The sequence below is a fragment of the Aegilops tauschii genome, chromosome 2, assembly GCF_002575655.3.
Source record: "Aegilops tauschii subsp. strangulata cultivar AL8/78 chromosome 2, Aet v6.0, whole genome shotgun sequence".
NCBI classification, from domain to species: Eukaryota; Viridiplantae; Streptophyta; class Magnoliopsida; order Poales; family Poaceae; genus Aegilops; species Aegilops tauschii.
Genome location: NC_053036.3, coordinates 539383675 through 539403908, shown reverse-complemented (window position 1 = coordinate 539403908; position 20234 = coordinate 539383675). Strand labels below are relative to the sequence as shown.

The 20234-nt window shown below is 43.3% G+C and overlaps 1 long non-coding RNA gene across 32 annotated transcripts; it reads left to right on the top strand.

The window, feature by feature from the left end:
• The first annotated feature begins 3824 nt into the window (after nucleotides 1-3824).
• On the top strand, nucleotides 3825-10114 carry LOC109739106 (uncharacterized). 32 transcript variants are annotated; one of them, XR_012203255.1, is made up of 10 exons: nucleotides 3826-4168; nucleotides 4255-4320; nucleotides 4679-4768; nucleotides 4866-4895; nucleotides 5013-5048; nucleotides 5132-5318; nucleotides 5426-5582; nucleotides 5819-6590; nucleotides 7900-7991; nucleotides 8578-10114. It is a non-coding gene; the product is annotated as an uncharacterized lncRNA (long non-coding RNA). The 32 variants fall into 32 exon arrangements; XR_005768993.3 differs by having other exon boundaries at nucleotides 3828-4168; nucleotides 4845-4895; nucleotides 5429-5582; XR_012203253.1 differs by having other exon boundaries at nucleotides 4255-4768; nucleotides 5429-5582.
• The last annotated feature ends 10120 nt before the right edge of the window (nucleotides 10115-20234 follow it).

Genomic DNA, 20234 nt, shown 5'->3' with positions numbered 1-20234 from the left:
TGGAGCGAGCGGTTTGGCTCGCGGAGGGGGGAGTGGTGAGGTGGCACCACGTGCGGACCACATGACCAGATCCAATCTCCCTCTCCCTCTCTCTCTCTTTTCGTCGATGATTTTTAGATTCTTATTGAAAGTATTTTAGATTCTTATTATTGAAAGTGTACCGCATTTAGGGTCATGTTTGGGACACATGGGTTACATAAACTAAATTCTTTCCGAAATGAAATTACACAAACCACTATCTATTGGTGATGATTTACACAGAACAATAGGTTTGTTGTACAAAACATCGTATAATGGTGTAATCCGTTGCAGCTAGGTCTAATTCAATTTTTATAGGAGGATCCCGCTTATAAATGCATGCATGAAAAAGAAAACCGACCATCAATCGACCAGGTTAGCATGGGAATGTTAGATGGCTCGGTTTTTCTAATTTAACATTTTTAGTAAAAGGGAAAAAAGGACAGTAAATCATACTGTACCCAATACTAATCTTGAAAAAATTCAACGGAATTGGACAAAAGGTTTTTTAGTTAGACTGCTGATGTGGCCTATTTTTTTTTTGCCACCCATGCATGCACTTACCAATGAGATCCACTTGTCAAAAATTATGTAAACCTACCTAAATGCTGGATTAGACTTAGCTGCAACAGATAACACCAATATCTGGTGTTTTGTACAGCAAACCAATACAATAGGTTCTCTGCAAAATCAAGAACAATAGTTGATGATTTGTGCAATTACCTCTCCTTCTGAGGATCCATTTCAAAATAGTATTTCACATATTAGCTTTAGTTGGGACAAGCCTTTGGCAGTCAATTACACTGTTGTAGAATTTGTGATACAAAATTGTAATCACCAGATAAGCAATTTGGAATCCGGATTCAAGGACATCAATTGTATGTCACATAAGTATATACTAACAGAGTAACTATGGTCAAATGCTTGTTCTAACAAATGTTAGTATGTGAAATTTTTTAAACCATAGGAGTGTTAAAATTTACGCACACTTTTATAATAAAAGTGGAGGAAGTCATACGTCCAACTCTGGACCAGTGGCGGAGGTAGAGGGTGGTCGTGGCCCACCCTGAGATTTGGAAACAACTTTTATACCATAGGAGAAAAGCTTAAAAAAATAGCACTACTGGCCCACCCCTGGCCCGTGGGCTAGGTCTGCCACTGTCTGGACTGGTCCAACTCTCGAGTGCCATCTCTAAGTGGCTATTCCTATATCGAATCGACTACATCCAACTGTGTTAGAGAGTGTTGCTTCTCTACTTTTATGGTGTTTGAAACTGGTTGATTCAACTCATAATCAACATCTTTATGTGGCAGCTCAATCCGGATAGACTTTCTCCAGAAAATCAAATTCGGCAAAGGTGTGGCCTTGTGATGGCAAGCATGCCATTCATGGTGATTTCGAAGACGTAAATCACATAATTTCTCCTACTACATTGCCAAGTCCGTGTGGAGCTATAGCATGAAACAATCATAAATTATAGATACGTCTGAGACCTATTAGGTATTTATACATGTGGAGGGACTGGTTGTTTTAGGGCTGAAATAACATGGTCGGACATTCCGACTCATATTGGCTCGGATAGTCTAGTTGGACTATGTAGACAGTCAACAACCAAGCTATGTACAAAATCAAGGACGGATAGTCTAGCCAGCAGGACGTAGCCCATATAGGTCACCCATTGTTCGTGCACACTTTTTGGCTCTCGGGTATCACCGCACGCCAACCCAGACAGTCTTGCCAAACTGGTTTGGCAGTCCAGCCATGCCCGAACATTGCATGGATGGCCCAGCCATCATATGACTTGAGCCTTTGGATCTCAGGTACCATCCCATGCCAACCTAGACTGTCCGGCCATATGAAGACTTACACATTTAACTATTTTTTACATGGGCTTTTATAGTGGCTTTTTGGTTGTGGATTTATAGGAGAATAGGCATGATATGTTCTTTGTGGCTTGAGCAAATTCTTTGCAACCTCTTTGATCCCTTCTTAATAGTGCGGGGTCCCTACAACTCAAGAACAATTAAGAAAAGCTATGCTTCTCTCCATTGTCGCACATGTCTTGAGTCATAATCTTTTTTTGGGAAAGGGGGATATGTTCCACATACAATGTGCCCCGGAGGATTAAAAGTTGCATATTTACTTAGCAAACATATTAGTCCTCGATAAATGTGTGTCATCAATACTAAAACACGGTTAAAGGCATAAGTGCACTTTGAGAGAATTGTTGGAGTGGGTGTGTTGCCCTATGAAGCTTTTGCATTCCTGGTACCCCAAATCTTTCTGAGGATGAATGACACACGTGTGATCAAGACCTGCAGGAAGAGCAGAACCCCATATGTCATCAATCCTGCTGATACGTCTCCAATGCATCTATAATTTATTATTGTTCCATGCTATTATATTATCTGTTTTGTATGTTTTATATGCATTAATATGCCATTTTATATTATTTTTTGGACTAACTTATTAACCCAGCGCCCAGTGCCAGTTTCTGTTTTTTTCTTGTTTTTGACTTTTTCAGAAAAGGAATATCAAACGGAGCCCAAACGAAATAAAACTTTACAATGATTTTTCTTGGACCAGAAGACACCCAGCAGACCTGGGGAGAGGGCTGGAGGAGTCCCGAGGAGGCCACAAGCCTCCAGGGCGCGCCCCAGGCGGGGTGCGCCCCTGGCTTGTGGGCCCCTCGAGGGTCCCCTAACCCTAATTCCAGCTCTATATATTCTCAAATATTTCCCGAACATCAGAAGCGTCCACAAAAATACTTTTCCGCCGCCGCAAGCTTTTGTTCCCGTGAGATCCCATCTTAGGCCCTTTTCCGGCGATCTGCCGGAGGGGGATTTGATCACGGAGGGCCTCTACATCAACCCTGCCGCCCTTCCGATGAAGCGTGAGTAGTTTACCACAGACCTAAGGGTCCATAGCTAGTAGCTAGATGACTTCTTTCTGTCTTTGATCTTTAATACAATGTTCTCCTCAATGTTCTTGGAGTTCTATCTGATGTAATCTTCTTTTGCGGTGTATTTGTTGAGATCCGATGAATTGTGGGTTTATGATCAGATTATCTATGAATATTATTTGAGTCTCCTCTGAACTTTTTTATGCATGATTTAAATAGCTCTGTATTTCTCTTCGATCTATTGATTTGGTTTGGCCAACTAGATTGATCTATCTTGCAATGGGAGAGGTGCTTTCTGATGTGTTCAATCTTGCGGTGTCCTCACGCAGTGACATAGTAGGGGTAGTGAGGCACATATTTTATTGTTGCCATTAAGGATAAAAATATGGGGTTATTGCTTGAGTTTATCCCTCTACATCAGGTCATCTTGCTTAAGGCGTTACTCTGTTCTCTTGAACTTAATACTCTAGATGCAGGCAGGAGTCGGCCGATGTGTGGAGTAATAGTAGTAGATGTAGAATCATTTCAGTCTACTTGTCACGGACGTGATGCCTATATTCATGATCATTGCCTTAGATATCGTCATAACTATGCGCTTTTCTATCAATTGCTCAGCGGCAATTTGTTCACCCATCGTATGTTTTCTTTCAAGAGAGAAGCCTCTAGTGAAACCTATGGCCCCCGGGTCTATTTTTCATCATATATTTTCAGATCTATAAATAAAAAAACCCAAAAATACCTTGCTGCAATTTATTTATATTTACTTTAGTTTGCTCTTTTATTTATATTTTATACCTATCTCTACTCCTAATGTCTCAGTTGGTAGTCTCCGCCTGTTAAATTTCGTCCCACCTCCTCTGGTTTATTTTCGTCCCGAAAAAACCTACCAAAAAAAACCTACGAAAAAAATCCAGGACTCGCACGCACGAGCGAGACTGCCCTCGAGGGGAGGCCCCCAGATCCCTTCGCCGCCAGATCCCTCCTCCCATCGCCTGCCCTCCTCGCGATCCTCCCGACGTCCTCGCGCCACCGTCCTCTTCTTCTCTGCGACTCCTCTGTGCCCCATGCCCTGACCGACGCCGGCGAGTCCTCGTCACTCCACGTGCGCCTCGCATCCAACGCCGGGGAGGATCGCGTGACTCCGCCCGCGTCGTCGCCTCCGACGCCGGCCTCTCCTTCACCACCGCCCCTGCCGGCAGGGTCCCCCTCGTCATGGCCTTCCTCGCCTGGGTGTACATCGCCAGCCGGTACGCTCACGCCCTCCCTCCCTCCCTCTCCTTCCCAGATATCTCCTCTGCTCAACACCTCTGATCTCCCATTGATTCGTCTGCAGGCCATATGGCAGGACGCGCAGACCCGGGCGATCCTCTCCGGCCTCCTTGAGAAGAGCACCGGCAATGTGTGAATCTCTCAACCCCCTTTCTCCGCCCACCTCTCGTTTTTTCTCAATTTTATTCCTGATGGAGGCGCTGTAACCCTTCCCGCCACAGCCTAATGTGGGCTGCATGCCTTAGCATGTGCCTGATCTTTACAGAGTTTGAGGGCAGCTACTAGACTTCATGATTTGGCAAATACTCCCTCCGTCCCATAATATAAGAGTAAACGCTCTTATATTATGGGACGGAGGGAGTATATATTTAAGGGTGAATAAGGACATTTAATCATTTCATATACCATGAACAGCATAGTTGATACATTTTCCTTTTGTTGATCATTTGCTTGATGCTTGTTCTGTGGATTGGAATTTGTTCTCAAAGAAAGAGACACTGATCGCTGGCGAAACATATGACCAAGAGTCCCCGGGACCTACATCATCGAGTAATAACCAGCCTCAATCACTTGCCCAGGTCAGCTATCTTTCTCAAACCAGTATTTTTTGGTTCAATCATTCGCCACATCATGTGACTTTGATTTAATTGATAGGTTGTTTATTCCTTTGATCAGTATAAACAGGTTATAAGTTTTGAGTCTAAGGTATACCCCTAATGCCACTGTACATGCTGTTGAAAACTGCAGGCTGCTCCAGCAGTAGTGAGGATGCCTTGCAGTATGATACTTGATACCATGCTAACAGAACTGTTTTTACCGAAGGTTGAATAACGCCGGAAAATATATGGTGGTAGCAAGGTCTGCGTCACTGTCTTTTTAGCACTCCTATGCTAATCTACCCGTGCATCCATATCTGGAGTCCTCTTCATATGATGATGCAGAAGAGCAGACTGCTGCTATTGAAGCCAAAGGTGCTTGGAAAACACAGCTAATACAGAGATCTGAGACTACAATTAAAACCATAGGAGGCGCCTCCAGAACCAGAATGAGTAGCTCATGCACCTACTCAACATAGTGAATGTGAGCTGCTCATTCTGGTTTTAGATGCGCTTCCTATGGTTAATCTTGGTAGGGCCGACACACTCTATAAATTAATTAGCCTTGTCTTCATTACAGAATTGAAATCATCTTTAATTCAAATTTCATCTTTTAATTGACTTCCATATCTCGATCAGAAGACCTTGAATGGGGGTGGAGGCTGGATTGCGAGCCAGATGCCCCATCAACAGGGGCGGTAAAGGAGAAGAAGATAGTTGTGGAGGCTGGATTGCGAGCCAGATGCCCCATCAACAGGGGCGGTAAAGGAGAAGAAGATAGTTGTTTAACGGTACAGTTACGTGTTTAGGGAATTATAATCATTTGTTTCTGGTAGTGTATCTCATTGGACTTGATGCATTATGTTCTAACATTTTGAGAATGGAATTGTTCCATTATATTCTACTAATGAAAACGTTTGGCATTAATCTATGTTCATCTAACTAAAATATGGTGACTGCACCCTATAGCTAAAAGTGATATTTGCCAATATTGTCAAAAGCTGATATGAGTGTTGTACTGTATTTTTACAGGTGACTTTGCTCAAGTGACATACCAGACCCATCTTGTTAATCTTCATTATCTTCGCCGAAGAAGGAAAAATAAAATTGATAACCTCATCAGGCAGTGAAGATTGCATGGCCAGTCTCTGTTTTGTGCATGCTAGGTGAGCATCATGAACTGTTATACTTGCCTTACGAGTATTTTTCCTTTAATCAGATGCTCACATATATTTCTGTGAATAAATAGATCTTTTCATTTTCTTGTTGGGAAAAAAGACCATGTAATCCTTCCCGCCACAGCCTAATGTGGGTTGCATGCCTTAGCATGTGCCTGATCCTTATAGAGTTTGAGGGCAGCTACTAGACTTAATGATTTGGCAAATATATATTTAAGGGTGAATAAGGACATTTAAATCATTTCTTATACCATGAACATCATAAAAAGCAGATTGGGCATGTGGAGATATGTAAGCGTACATAGTTGATACATTTTCCTTTTGTTGATCATTTGCTTGATGCTTGTTCTGCGGATTGGAGTTTGTTCTCAAAGAAAGAGAACTGATCCCTGGCGAAACATATGACCAAGAGTCCCCAGGACCTACATCATCGACTAATAACTAGCATCAAACAGCTGCCCATGTCAGCTATCTTTCTCAAACCAGTATTTTTTGGTTCGATCATTCGCCACATCATGTGACATCGCATGGGGCATCAGTAGCGACCCACACACTGGCGCAAGGATGTGAAGATGGGGACATCAAGTGCATACCAGACAGAAGACCTCACCTCATTTCTCCAAACTGTGAGTATTGTTTCCCTGTAAATTTATTTGGGTGTGCACGAAGCGTTAGATGAATTGCCTTCAAGAGCCTCATGGTCAACTGCATGTGCCCTTTGTGTCTGCAACTGCATAATTGCTGTCTGAAATTCATCACGAGTTAGGCTTTAGGAGAAAATATTTCCTTGAGAATTTTAGAGATAAATGATAGAATTTTGGTTCTACTAAGGAAGGATATGTTACTATTAGAGCTTTGTGTTTGCCTGATTATGCGAACCGATACCTACCACCTAGAAGTTCAACAGTCAGGATCCAATGTAAATGGTAGTAATTGAGGATCTCAAAAATAGGCATCGCAAAAATCTGTCAATAATGACAACGCTTGGCCAAAAGGTTAAAGAAGAAAACCTATAGATTCTCTTGGTTTGCCGATTCCAAGCTGAGAGTGAAAAAAACATATTTACACGTTACTATTTCAAGCTGAGACCTAAACAAGCTTCTTCTCAGTTTAGAAAAACAGAACTCATTTCTGGCATAACCTGGCAATCCCAGTCAAGGACGAGCAGTATCACTTAACCTGTTCATATTACCCCCCATATGAATCATCATCCTCGATGGCCCCTCCAGGGAAGGATTCTGATCAAGAATCGCTCTTGCTGGAGGTTCTTCGCAATGCACGACACCGATAGGAAAAACTTCTTTGTTACCCACACCATCTCTACAATAAGAGGGCGTGCATGTGCAAAAAGAAAGATATGATGATCTACTTATTGGCTCATAGGATTGAAGGATTGTTTTTCTTTCTTTAAGTGCTTATCAGCTAAATATTTGTCCACATGGTAATAGAAATCATATGGTGTCAATTGATGGGGAACTTCGCTGGTTGTCTACATGATGTCTCGGGGCCATGCTTGATGCTCATGCCATGGGACACATTACAAGCCCCCTCACCCACCCTGACGAGAAGGGCGGCAAGACGACAACTGCTTGCTGATTTTTATTGATGCATAAATATGCTTATTGTTACGGTGCTTGTCGCTGAACTGGAGATGGAAAGGACCAATCTTACTTTACTGTTGTGTGAGAATTATTAGTCTGCACATTGATTACTATTTTCTATCCTTTGGTGAAATGACCAAGCGCAAGCAAGATGTTGCCAATACTTGCGAGATGATGGTGTAGTTGGCCTTGACTTCCTTTTCTGGTCCAAACCAATTTTAGAGAATAGTGTAATGTTTTTCATTGTTTATTATCCTCGGCGCAGACAAAAAATCACTTGAGTCTCAGGTAGCCATGTTGCATTATCACCATCTTATAAATATTTGTTGTGCAGGTCTGAGCAGTGTGCAAGAAAGCTGAAGACATTTGAAGAAAGCATTGTCGGATATGTGGTATCCTGATCCTCTTACTTGGGACTGGGATAAGGTACAATCTTACATGTTCCGAGTTCTGTACTCCCATGTACTTAGGTCCAAGAATTTATCTTGACATTATTTTAAATTTTTCTCGAAGACGTGCATATCACCGCTGAATTTTTTGTAATATATAAATTTAGTGTTATTGTGAACACTTGAACAATACATCCAGATGTGTAGAATGGGATTGTTGTATTCTGAGGACTGAGGTTATCCTTTAGTCAACTAAATAGTGAATAATTTCTTGATGTATATTATTAATAAGCTTCTAATAAATATGATTTCCCAACAAAATAAATTGCGCATACAAGAGTATTCATGCTTACCTTGTTGTCCAGTGCATTCTAATCAAATGCAACTTAAATCATTTTCACTGCTGTGTTGGCTGCCTTATAGTTGGATATGGCAGGCTGAGCACAAGGCTAAAATACTATTCATGCTTAAAACATCAGTCTACCATGATTCTAAAAAAGGCATATAATTAAGATTTGCATGTACTGTTTTGTACACTAATTGTTGCAAAGTAATATGCTTGATGATTTATTCGTCCACCATGTCAATATATGAATCTATCTATTTTTCTTCGACTTGTGTAGGAGGCACAACATTTAATAGGTTACTGAAGATTTGCGATGGTGAAAAATGCCAATGTCAGCTAGGTAAAGCGAAGGATGTTTTCCCCACCATGGATATCTTATTATGTCAACCTGCTCTTGGTAAGTACAGTATGAACTGCCAAAATTTCAATGGTACATGAGTCGATAAATTTGGCATGATGGTGAATATGTTATCATCGCACTGAAAAAGTATATGCTATGATGTATCTTGATCAATCTTCAATACCATTTGGGGTAAACGCTCGTGTAGATAATCATGTCTCTTTGAAATTATTTGTATGTAAATAGTCTTGTGTTATGTTGTACCTTTGCTGCTCCTGAAGACCTTAGTGTAAATAGTCATAGAGATAATTATGTCTATTTTAATTTATTAGAAAGTAATGAAATTCTATGTTCATGCCATTTCTCTTTTTTTTTTCCTTCATGAGAAAAACTCACTGAAGGGAGGATCGCATTATATAGCATGGCTAGAGATGAACTCGGACTCGCAACTTCACCACCATTTCCGAATGGAAGTTTGTCGGGAAGTCAAAGTCATGCGCTAGGTCGAGAGGAGGGGAGGCATCTGGCAGAGAGAAAGGTTATCTCAGTGTGGCATCGAGGTCTTGAGAGAATGTTTGTTTAACTACCGTAGTTTCAAGTCCTTTTCTACTCTATACCTTTGAAGAGACGACAATGCTACATGCTGCTTTGTCTTTTTCAAGAGTGGGTGGTTAAGGAGGCATATGGACTCTCAAGGAAATAAGTGGGGGAGAGAATTGATATTTGTAGCTATATGAATAGATATTACAGGCGTCATGTTTGACATATATTTTCTGAATTACGAGTGCTTATATTTTTCAGTTATGCTGTGCCAAGGCACGAGCACTTAGCTAGCAGCATTCAGCATACATGTATATTTTTTAATATATGTTTATATGTTAACTTTTGTTGGTCTGAGATAAAATTGGTGGCTTCGGATGATGCTTTGAAAGTGTCCATTGACAAAGTCACTGACATAACTATGATGGACGGGACTCAAAACTCGTCGAGTTTTACACAATAAGATGCATACACATAATTGTTCTTCCTTGTACATATGTTGCACATGATAATACAAAAGGTTTATTTCTATGTATGTTTATTTTTGCAGAGTATCAAAGAGATGGAGAGGTATTATGTCGATGTTCAAAAGAGTCCCAAGGCAATGTCATTGGAAGGGGCCAAAAAATTTCCGAGCTTTATACAACAATATTGGATATGCAAGCAGAAAAAAAAGGCTAAGACCCACTTTGGTTCATAGGAATATAAAACTTGTAGGAAATGAGATGTCATGTATCTCAAATCCTATGAATAGTAATAGAAAAAGAGATGTCCTTTCATTCATATCATTTGATTTTTCTATTGAGTCTAGGTAAATATTATTTTCATATGAAATGTGAAGGATAGAAAGAATTTGTTCCATAGGAATATGATTCTATTCCTACAAACCAAAGGAACATTTTTTTCTATAGAAATCATACAAAATTTCTTCAAACCAAAGGAGGCCTCAAAGGCCCGTAGCAACGCACGGGCATTCTACTAGTCTCTATTAGATCTCACTCTTGTTCGTGAGATTGACAACCCCTTTTTTGCGTTGTGTGCAAGTGTTTGTTAGTTTGTGCAGGTGCATATATTGGAGACTTACTTGTGCCTCCTACTGGATTGATACCTTGATTCTTAACCGAGGGAAATATTTATCGCTACTTTGTTGCATCACCCTTTCCTCTTTAAGGAAAAAATCAACGCAAGCTCAAGAAGTAGCTCCTGCCGAGTTGAAGAATGTCTAAGTTTTTACCCAGTCTTGCCGAAGAGCGCGAGGGGTGGTGGTGGTGTAGAAATAGGTGGTTGGTTTCTTCACTGTCGTGGTCACACTGAGGGTGGGCGGAGGTGATGGAGATATGCTTGATGGATGTTGGCCGGCAATTTAGGCGTCGACCAAAGAGCAGCTAGTCCAAAATCTTGACCTTGTTTAGAACTATTGTCTTCTAGATGTATTTGGCATGTAGGTCATCACCGTCTTCGAGCATGAGTAGATTTTAGGCGCCTTTGGAGGAGAAATTGTTGGGGGAACGCAGTAATTTCAAAAAAATTCCTACGCACACGCAGGATCATGGTGATGCATAGCAACGAGAGGGGAGAGTGTTGTCCACGTACCCTCGTAGACCGAAAGCGTTAGCACAACGCGGTTGATGTAGTCGTACGTATTCACGATCCCACCAATCAAGTACCGAACGCACGGCACCTCCGAGTTCAGCACACGTTCAGCCCGATGACGTCCCTCGAACTCCGATCCAGCCGAGCGTTGAGGGAGATTTTCGTCAGCACGACGGCGTGGTGACGATGATGATGTTCTACCGACGCAGGGCTTCGCCTAAGCACCGCTACAGTATTATCGAGGTGGACTATGGTGGAGGGGGCACCGCACACGGCTAAAAGATCAAACGATCAATTGTTGTGTCTCTAGGGTGCCCCTGCCCCCGTATATAAAGGAGCAAGGGGGGGAGGTGCGGCCGGCCAGGAGGGGCGCGCCAGGTGGAGTCCTACTCCCACCCTTTTCCTAGTTGGATTAGGAGTGGAGGGGAAAGAGGAGGGAGAGAGGAAGGAAAGAGGGGCGCCGCCCCCCTCTCCTTGTCCTATTCGGACTAGGGGGGAGGGGCGCGCGGCCCTGCCCTGGCCGCCTCTCCTCTTCTCCACAAAGGCCCACTATGGCCCATTAAGCCCCCCCGGGGGTTCCGGTAACCCCTCGGTACTCCGGTAAAATCCCGACTTCACCCGGAACACTTCCGATATCCAAATATAGGCTTCCAATATATCAATCTTCATGTCTCAACCATTTCGAGACTCCTCGTCATGTCCGTGATCACATCCGGGACTCCGAACAACCTTCGGTACATCAAAACATATAAACTCATAATATAACTGTCATCGAAACGTTAAGCGTGCGGACCCTACGGGTTCGAGAACTATGTAGACATGACCGAGACACGTCTCCGGTCAATAACCAATAGCGGAACCTGGATGCTCATATTGGCTCCCACATATTCTACGAAGATCTTTATCGGTCAGACCGCATAACAACATATGTTGTTCCCTTTGTCATCGGTATGTTACTTGCCCGAGATTCGATCGTCGGTATCTCAATACCTAGTTCAATCTCGTTACCGGCAAGTCTCTTTACTCGTTCCGTAATACATCATCCCACAACTAACTCATTAGTTGCAATGCTTGCAAGGCTTAAGTGATGTGCATTACCGAGAGGGCCCAGAGATACCTCTCCGACAATCGGAGTGACAAATCCTAATCTCGAAATACGCCAACCCAACAAGTACCTTCGGAGACACCTGTAGAGCACCTTTATAATCACCCAGTTACGTTGTGACGTTTGGTAGCACACAAAGTGTTCCTCCGGTAAACGGGAGTTGCATAATCTCATAGTCATAGGAACATGTATAAGTCATGAAGAAAGCAATAGCAACATACTAAACGATCAAGTGCTAAGCTAACGAAATGAGTCAAGTCAATCACATCATTCTCCTAATGATGTGATCCCGTTAATCAAATGACAACTCATGTCTATGGCTAGGAAACATAACCATCTTTGATCAACGAGCTAGTCAAGTAGAGGCATACTAGTGACACTCTGTTTGTCTATGTATTCACACAAGTATTATGTTTCCGGTTAATACAATTCTAGCATGAATAATAAACATTTATCATGAAATAAGGAAATAAATAATAACTTTATTATTGCCTCTAGGGCATATTTCCTTCAGTCTCCCACTTGCACTAGAGTCAATTATCTAGATCACATCGCCATGTGATTTAACATCAATAGTTCACATCACCATGTGATTAACACCCATAGTTCACATCGTCATGTGACCAACACCCAAAGGGTTTACTAGAGTCAATAATCTAGTTCACATCACTATGTGATTAACACCCAAAGAGTACTAAGGTGTGATCATGTTTTGCTTGTGAGAGAAGTTTAGTCAACGGGTCTCCCATATTCAGTTCCGTATGTATTTTGCAAATTTCTATGTCTACAATGCTCTGCACGGAGCTACTTTAGCTAATTGCTCCCACTTTCAATATGTATCCAGATGAAGACTTAGAGTTATCTGGATCAGTGCCAAAACTTGTATCGACGTAACCCTTTTACGCCGAACCTTTTGTCACCTCCATAATCGAGAAACATATCCTTATTGCACTAAGGATAATTTTGACCGCTGTCCAGTGATCTACTCCTAGATCACTATTGTACTCCCTTTTCAAAATCAGTGTAGGGTATACAATAGAGGTACATAGCATGGCATACTTTATAGAACCTATGGCTGAGGCATAGGGAATGACTTTCATTTTCTTTCTATCTTCTACCGTGGTCGGGCTTTGAGTCTTACTCAATTTCACACCTTGTAACACAGGCAAGAACTCTTTCTTTGACTGTTCCATTTTGAACAACTTCAAAATATTGTCAAGGTATGTACTCATTGAAAAAACTTATCAAGCGTTTTGATCTATCTCTATAGATCTTGATGCTCAATATGTAAGCAGCTTCACCGAGGTCTTTCTTTGAAAAACTCCTTTCAAACACTCCTTTATGCTTTGCAGAATAATTCTACATTATTTCCGATCAACAATATGTCATTCACATATACTTATCAGAAATGTTGTAGTGCTCCCACTCACTTTCTTGTAAATACAGGCTTCACCGCAAGTCTGTATAAAACTATATGCTTTGATCAACTCATCAAAGCATATATTCCAACTCCGAGATGCCTGCACCAGTCCATAGATGGATTGCTGGAGCTTGCACATTTTGTTAACACCTTTAGGATCGACAAAAACTTCTGGTTGCATCATATACAACTCTTCTTTAATAAATCCATTAAGGAATGCAGTTTTGTTTATCCATTTGCCAGATTTCATAAAATGCGGCAACTGCTAACATGATTCGGACAGACTTAAGCATAGATACGAGTGAGAAACTCTCATCGTAGTCAACACCATGAACTTGTCGAAAACCTTTTACGACAATTATAGCTTTGTAGATAGTAACATTACTATCAGCGTCCGTCTTCCTCTTGAAGATCCATTTAATCTCAATGGCTCGCCGATCATTTGGGCAAGTCAATCAAAGTCCATACTTTGTTCTCATACATGGATCCCATCTCAGATTTCATGGCCTCAAACCATTTCGCGGAATCTGGGCTCATCATCGCTTCCTCATAGTTCGTAGGTTCGTCATGGTCAGGTAACATGACCTCCAGAATAGGATTACCGTACCACTCTGGTGCGGATCTCACTCTGGTTGACCTACGAGGTTCGGTAGTAACTTGATCTGAAGTTACATGACCATCATCATTAGCTTCCTCACTAATTGGTGTAGGAGTCACAGGAACAGATTTCTGTGATGAACTACTTTCCAATAAGGGAGCAGGTACAGTTACCTCATCAAGTTCTACTTTCCTCCCACTCACTTCTTTCGAGAAAAACTCCTTCTCTAGAAAGGATCCATTCTCAGCAACGAATATCTTGCCTTCGGATTTGTGATAGAAGGTGTACCCAACATTTTCTTTTGGGTATCCTATGAAGACGCACTTCTCCGATTTGGATTTGAGCTTATCAGGTTGAAACTTTTTCACATAAGCATTGCAACCTCAATCTTTAAGAAACGACAGCTTAGGTTTCTTGCCAAACCATAGTTCATACGGTGTCGTCTCAACGGATTTAGATGGTGCCCTATTTAACATGAATGCAGCTGTCTCTAATGCATAACCCCAAACGATAGTGGTAGATTGGTAAGAGACATCATAGATCGCACCATATCTAATAAAGTACGGTTATGACGTTCGGACACACCATTACACTGAGGTGTTCCAGGTGGCGTGAGTAGTGAAACTATTTCACATTGTTTTAACTGAAGGCCAAACTCATAACTCAAATATTTCATCTCTGCGATCTTATCGTAGAAACTTTTATTTTCTTGTTACGATGATTCTCCACTTCACTCTGAAATTCTTTGAACTTTTCAAATGTTTCAGACTTGTGTTTCATCAAGTAGATATACCCATATCTGCTCAAATCATCTGTGAAGGTCAGAAAATAACGATACTTGCCGCGAGCCTTAACACTCATCGGACCGCATACATCAGTATGTATTATTTCCAATAAGTCAGTTGCTCGTTCCGTTGTTCCGGAGAACGGAGTCTTAGTCATCTTGCCCATGAGGCATGGTTCGCAAGCATCAAGTGATTCATAATCAAGTGATTCCAAAAGTCCATCAGCATGGAGTTTCTTCATGCGCTTTACACCAATATGACCTAAACGGCAGTGCCACAAATAAGTTGCACTATCATTATTAACTTTGCATCTTTTGGCTTCAATATTATGAAAATGTGTATCACCACGATCGAGATCCAACAAACCATTTTCATTGGGTGTATGACCGTAGAAGGTTTTATTCATGTAAACAGAACAACAATTATTCTCCAACTTACATGAATAACCGTTTTGCAATAAACATGATCCAATCATATTCATGCTCAACGTAAACACCAAATAACACTTATTTAGGTTCAACACTAATCCCGAAAGTTATATGGATTGTGCGATGATGATCACATCAATCTTGGAACTACTTCCAACACACATCGTCACTTCATCCTTAACTAGTCTCTGTTCATTTTGCAACTCCTGTTTTAAGTTACTACTCTTAGCAACTAAACCAGTATCAAATACTGAGGGGTTGCTATAAACACTAGTAAAGTACACATCAATAACATGTATATCAAATATACTTTTGTTCACTTTGCCATCCTTCTTATCCGCCAATTATTTGGGGTAGTTCTGCTTCCAGTGACCAGTCCTTTTGCAGTAGAAGCACTCAGTCTCAGGCTTAGGTCCAAACTTGGGCTTCTTCACTTCAGCAGCAACTTGCTTGCTGTTCTACATGAAGTTCCCTTTCTTTCCCTTTGCCCTTTTCTTGAAACTAGTGATCTTGTTAATCATCAACACTTGATGCTCTTTCTTGATTTCTGATTTCATCATCATGAAAAGCTCGGGAATCATCTACGTTATCCCTTGCATACTATAGTTCATCACAAAGTTCTACTAACTTGGTGATGGTGACTAGAGAATTCTGTCAATCACTATCTTATCTGGAAGATTAACTCCCACTTGATTCAATCGATTGTAGTACCCAGACAATCTGAGCACATGCTCATTGCTTGAGCTATTCTCCTCCATCTTTTAGCTATAGAACTTGCTGGAGACTTCATATCTCTCAACTCGGGTATTTGCTTGAAATATTAACTTCAACTCCTGGAACATCTCATGTGGTCCATGATGTTCAAAACATCTTTAAAGTCCCGATTGTTGGAAATATGCCCTAGAGGCAATAATAAAATGGTTATTATTATATTTCCTTGTTCATGATAATTGTCTATTGTTCATGCTATAATTGTGTTATCCGGAAATCGTAATACATGTGTGAATACATAGACCACAACATGTCCCTAGTGAGCCTCTAGTTGACTAGCTCGTTGATCAACAGATAGTCATGGTTTCCTGACTATGGACATTGGATGTCATTGATAACGGGATCACATCATTAGGAGAATGATGTGATGGACAAGACCCAATCCTAAGCATAGCACAAAGATCGTGTAGTTCGTTTGCTAGAGCTTTTCCAATGTCAAGTATCATTTCCTTAGACCATGAGATTGTTGTTGGAAATATGCCCTAGAGGCAATAATAAATGGTTATTATTATATTTCTTTGTTCATGGTAATTGTCTATTATTCATGCTATAATTGTATTGTCCGGAAATCGTAATACATGTGTGAATACATAGACCACAACCTGTCCCTAGTAAGCCTCTAGTTGACTAGCTCGTTGATCAACAGATAGTCATGGTTTCCTGACTATGGACATTGGATGTCATTGATAACGGGATCACATCATTAGGAGAATGATGTGATGGACAAGACCCAATCCTAAGCATAGCATAAAAGATCGTGTAGTTTCGTTTGCTAGAGCTTTTCCAATGTCAAGTATCTTTTCCTTAGACCATGAGATCGTGCAACTCCCGGATACCGTAGGAGTGCTTTGGGTGTGCCAAACGTCACAACGTAACTGGGTGACTATAAAGGTGCACTACGGGTATCTCCGAAAGTGTCTGTTGGGTTGACACGGATCGAGACTGGGATTTGTCACTCCGTGTGACGGAGAGGTATCTCTGGGCCCACTCGGTAATGCATCATCATAATGAGCTCAATGTGACTAAGGCGTTAGTCACGGGATCATGCATTGCGGTACGAGTAAAGAGACTTGCCGGTAACGAGATTGAACAAGGTATTGGGATACCGACGATCGAATCTCGGGCAAGTAACATACCGATTGACAAAGGGAATTGCATACGGATTGATTGAATCCTCGACACCGTGGTTCATCCGATGAGATCATCGTGGAGCATGTGGGAGCCAACATGGGTATCCAGATCCCGCTGTTGGTTATTGACCGGAGAGGCGTCTCGGTCATGTCTGCATGTCTCCCGAACCCGTAGGGTCTACACACTTAAGGTCCGGTGACGCTAGGGTTGTAGAGATATATGTATGCGGAAACCCGAAAGTTGTTCGGAGTCCCGGATGAGATCCCGGACGTCACGAGAGGTTCCGGAATGGTCCGGAGGTGAAGAATTATATATAGGAAGTCAAGTTTCGGCCACCGGGAAAGTTTCGGGGGTTACCGGTATTGTACCGGGACCACCGGAAGGGTCCCGGGGGTCCATCGGGTGGGGCCACCTATCCCGGAGGGCCCCGTGGGCTGAAAGTGGAAGGGAACCAGCCCTTAGTGGGCTGGGGCGCCCCCCTTGGGCCTCCCCCCATGCGCCTAGGGTTGGGAACCCTAGGGGGGGAGCTTCCCCCTTGCCTTGGGGGGCAAGGCACCCCTTTTCCCCACTTGGCCGCCGCCCCCCCTTGGAGATCTGATCTCCCAAGGGCTGGCGCCCCCCCAGGGGTCCTATAAATAGTGGGGGGGAGGGAGGGCAGCAACACACAGCCTTGGGCGCCTCCCTCCTCCCCTGCAACACCTCTCTCTCTCTCTCGCAGAAGCTTGGCGAAGCCCTGCCGGAGACCCGCTACATCCACCACCACGCCATCGTGCTGCTGGATCTCCATCAACCTCTCCTTCCCCCTTGCTGGATCAAGAAGGAGGAGACATCGCTGCACCGTACGTGTGTTGAACGCGGAGGTGCCGTCCGTTCGGCACTCGGTCATCGGTGATTTGGATCACGGCGAGTACGACTCCGTCATCCACGTTCATTGGAACGCTTCCGCTCGCGATCTACAAGGGTATGTAGATGCACTCCTTTACCCTCGTTGCTAGTAGACTCCATACATGCATCTTGGTGAACGTAGGAAAATTTTAAATTATGCTACGATTCCCAACAATTGTGTAACTCCCGGATGCCGTAGGAGTGCTTTGGGTGTACCAAACGTCACAACATAACTGGGTGACTATAAAGGTACACTACAGGTATCTCTGAAAGTGTCTGTTGGGTTGACACGGATCGAGACTGGGATTTGTCACTCCGTATGACGGAGAGGTATCTCTGGGCCCACTCGGTAATGCATCATCATAATGAGCTCAAAGTGACCAAGTGGTTGGTCATGGGATCATGCATTACGGTACGAGTAAAGTGACTTGCCGGTAACGAGATTGAACAAGGTATTGGGATACCGACGATCGAATCTCGGGCAAGTAACGTACCGATTGACAAAGGGAATTGTATACGGGATTGATTGAATCCTCGACATCGTGGTTCATCCGATGAGATCATCGTGGAACATGTGGGAGCCAACATGGGTATCCAGATCCCGCTGTTGGTTATTGACCGGAGAGTCGTCTCGGTCATGTCTGCGTGTCTCCCGAACCCGTAGGGTCTACACACTTAAGGTTCGGTGACGCTAGGGTTGTAGAGATATTAGTATGCGGTAACCTGAAAGTTGTTCGAAGTCCCGGATTAGATCCCGGACGTCACGAGGAGTTCCGGAATGGTCCGGAGGTGAAGAATTATATATAGGAAGTCCAGTTTCGGCCACCGGGAAAGTTTCGGGGGTTACCGGTATTGTACCGGGACCACCGGAAGGGTCCCGGGGGTCCACCGGGTGGGGCCACCTATCCCGGAGGGCCCCATGGGCTGAAGTGGGAGGGGAACCAACCCCTGGTGGGCTGGTGCGCCCCCTGGGCCTCCCCCTGCGCCTAGGGTTGGAAACCCTAGGGGTGGGGGCGCCCCCCACTTGGCTTGGGGGGGAAGCCACCCCTTGGCCGCCGCCCCCTGGAGATCAGATCTCCCAGGGGCCGGCGCCCCCCCAAGGCCCCTATATATAGTGGAGGGGAGGGAGGGCAGCCGCACCACAGCCCCTGGCGCCTCCCTCTCCCTCCCGTGACACATCTCCCTCCTCCCGCAGCGCTCGGCGAAGCCCTGTAGGAATCCCGCTACTTCCACCACCACGCCGTCGTGCTGCTGGATCTCCATCAACCTCTCCTTCCCCCTTGCTGGATCAAGAAGGAGGAGACGTCGCTGCTCCGTACGTGTGTTGAATGCGGAGATGCCGTCCGTTCGGCGCTCGGTCATCGGTGATTTGGATCACGACGAGTACGACTCCATCAACCCCGTTCACTTGAACGCTTCCGCTCGTGATCTACAAGGGTATGTAGATGCACTCATCTCTCTCGTTGCTAGATGACTCCATCGATTGATCTTGGTGATGCGTAGAAAATTTTAAATTTCTGCTATGATCCCCAACAGTGGCATCATGAGCCAGGCCTATGCGTAGTTTCTATGCACGAGTAGAACACAAACTTGTTGTGGGCGTAGATGTTGTCAATTTTCTTGCCACTACTAGTCTTATCTTGTTTCGGCGGCATTGTGGGATGAAGCGGCCCGGACCGACCTTACACGTACGCTTATGTGAGACAGGTTCCACCGACTGACATGCACTAGTTGCATAAGGTGGCTAGCGGGTGTCTGTCTCTCCCACTTTAGTCGGAACGGATTCGATGAAAAGGGTCCTTATGAAGGGTAAATAGAAATTGGCATATCACGTTGTGGTTTTACGTAGGTAAGAAACGTTCTTGCTAGAAACCTATAGAAGCCACGTAAAAACATGCAACAACAATTAGAGGACGTCTAACTTGTTTTTGCAGCATATGCCTTGTGATGTGATATGGCCAAAAGGATGTGATGAATGAGATATATGTGATGTATGAGATTGATCATGTTCTTGTAATAGGAATCACGACTTGCATGTCGATGAGTATGACAACCGGTAGGAGCCATAGGAGTTGTCTTTATTTTTTGTATGACCTGCGAGTCATTGAATAATGCCATGTAAATTACTTTACTTTATTGCTAAACACGTTAGCCATAGAAGTAGAAGTAATCGTTGGCGTGACAACTTCATGAAGACACGATGATGGAGATCATGGTGTCATGCCGGTGACGAAGATGATCATGGCGCCCCGAAGATGGAGATCAAAAGGAGCAAAATGATATTGGCCATATCATGTCACTATTTGATTGCATGTGATGTTTATCATGTTTTACATCT